Genomic DNA, 2826 nt, shown 5'->3' on the forward strand with positions numbered 1-2826 from the left:
TCTGTCCCCTTTCGATGTTAGGAAAGAAAACGATAGGGCTGTAGGGCAAGGAACCATCTTAGTATCCTCTCGTTATTACCTTTGTAACGGGCTAACCATTCCAGGGGAGAATTTTCGGTGAATAGTACGAATTCCCGTTCCTCTAACTAGTATTGCAAGGTGTCAATGGCCCATTTGATGGCAAGTGCTTCTTTTTCTATGATGGCATAGTTCTTTTCTCTGGGAAACAGTTTGCTGCTTATTTACAAGATGGGTTTTTTCTTCTCCTTGGGGTGTCTTTTGGGATAACACTACCCCAAGACCACTGCCTGAGGTGTCAGTTTGCAGGATGAATGGCCGTGAATAGTCGGGGCTGGATAGGAAGGGTTTGGAAGTTAGGGATGTTTTTAGTGACTCAAAGGCTTGAAGTAGATCACGAGAGGGATGCCACAATACGGCTTCTGTTTTTATGGAATTGGTAACAAATCCGTCAGAGGGGCAGCAGTTTGGGAAAAATAAGAAATGAACCTATGGTAATAACCCAGAATACCCAACAAGGCTCGGAGATCACTCTTTGTCTTGGGAAAAGGAATCTGGGAAATAGCTGTTACCTTATTACTTTGGGGTTTGATAACTCCTTTCCCTAACAAATACCCCAGGTACCGGACAGTTTGTGCAGCCAGGTGTCTTTTAGCGGGGTTGATCTTAAGACCGTAAAACCCCAAGGCTAATACCAACGCATATAGGTGGTATAAGTGTTGATCCCACGTGTCACTATAAATGATGATGTCATCTATATAGGCCACAGAGTACTTTTCATGTGAATGGAGTATTATGATAATAGCCCTCTGAAAGGTTGCTGGGGCTCCATGCAAGCTGAAAGGCAACACAGTAAATTGGTATAGTGCGTCCGGGTGGAAAAGGCCATTTTCTCCTTATCTTGATCTCTAAGCGGGATTTGCCAATACCCCTTACACAACTCTAGAGTGCTGATGTACTTTGCCTTGCCCATTCATTCGATCATCTCATCCATCCTAGGTAATGGATAGGTGTAGAATTCAGGTATCTTATTGACTTCCCTGAAGTCTATACAGAAACGAACTGCTCCTTCGAGTTTTGGTACTAGACAATAGGCAAACTCCATTCGGTCACAGAGGGTTCTATGATGCCTATGTGCAGCCTCTGTTGAACCTCCTCTTTGTTGTTTGCTCCGCTTGTCTCAGGTATTCTGCAGGGTCTAATGCATACCTTTTTCCCAGAAAGGGTTTTTATAGAGTGGAGAAAGAGAAAACACCTCTCTCAATGGGTGGAGTTTTTCTATCAAGTTCTGTTTTAAGGGGTGAGAGAGGTCCGTATATATACATTGGTCAAACAACAGAATCTGTCCAGACATTACCCCCACCAACACAGGAACAGGACCCTACCATTTTTTAAACAGATTTATATGGTATATTTGGGATATACCCCGGGTGGCATCTAGTTCGATCCGATAGGTGACAGGAGTCACCTTATCAAGCACTGTGTAAGGGCCCTGTAACTGGCCTAACAGCTTATGATCGGACAATGCCATCATTAGCAGTACGGGATCCTCCATGTTGAAGGACTTCTCCTTGGCTTTCTAGTCAAATTGGACTTTTTGTGTGGTCTGTGCCTCTTCCATGTTATTTCGGACGATGGTCCGAATCTGGCCTAAATGGGTTTTGAGGTTTGACACATATTCCACTAGGGGTTTGGTCCCGTCTTTCTTGCTCTCCCATGCTTTATGAGCCATCTCCAATAAAGAACGGGGTTGTCTGCTGTACAATAACTCAAAAGGAAAGTAGCCTGTACTTTTCTGAACCTTACACCAGATGGCGAATAGAGCTAGGGGCAGCATTTCCTCCCATCTCCTCATTTCCAGAGCTAGGAGCTTTTTCAGGGTACTTTTTAATGTGGCGTTGTACTGTTCCACCAACCCATCCATTTGTGGATGGTACGCAGTAGTAGTGCAGATTTGTTTGATGCTTAGATGTGAACATACTAGTCTCATTAGTTTGGAGATGAAGGGGGTACCTTGGTCTGTTAGGATTTCCTTCGGGAACCCCACCCAGGAAAAGATATTAACCATGGCTTTGACAATATAGGAAGCATTTGGGTGACGTAAGGCTAACGCTTTGGGGAAACAGGTGGCATAATTGACCAAGACCAACACATAATGACACCCGCTCTGTGAGGATAACAAGGGACCTATGATGTCCATGCCTACTCGACAAAAGGGCTCGTCTACGATGGGGAGCGGATGGAGGGATACTCGGGTAGGCCTATATCGAGTGTTTTTCTGGCAAATGGGACACTCACAGCAGTAGGTTTTTACCTGCTGGTATATCCCTGGCCAATAGAAGCTCTCCAGGATAGCTTTCTTGGTTTTTTCAGTACTTAAATCTCTACCCAAGAGATGACTATGTGCTAAGTAGAGGACTTTCTCACGAAATGGGCAGGTACTAATAGCTGTGGGTGTTGGGTTGGGCCCTTCTTTCTATATAACAACCCATTCTTTATAACAAAAAAAGTGGGTGAAGAACCGTGCCTAGAAGGGCCTGGCGGCGCAGGGCACGCCTGAAATCTCTGAGTTCACCTGCCTTGTTGTACAGAGACACGGAATACTCTGTTAGCGTAGAAAACCACATTTATTAGCTGCAGCTATGCACAGTTGTCCCAGAAGTACACCAATAGTAGGTTCTCAGGAGACTGCCCCTTCACTCCGTGGCTCACAGTTTTATATACCCATATACACCCACAGAAAAATACTCCCCATGCACCAAATATTAGCCAATAGGAAAACATTCAGAACAAGACACCATGTGACCA

Source organism: Lissotriton helveticus, chromosome 4_1 (genome assembly GCF_964261635.1).
Source record: "Lissotriton helveticus chromosome 4_1, aLisHel1.1, whole genome shotgun sequence".
NCBI classification, from domain to species: domain Eukaryota; kingdom Metazoa; phylum Chordata; class Amphibia; order Caudata; family Salamandridae; genus Lissotriton; species Lissotriton helveticus.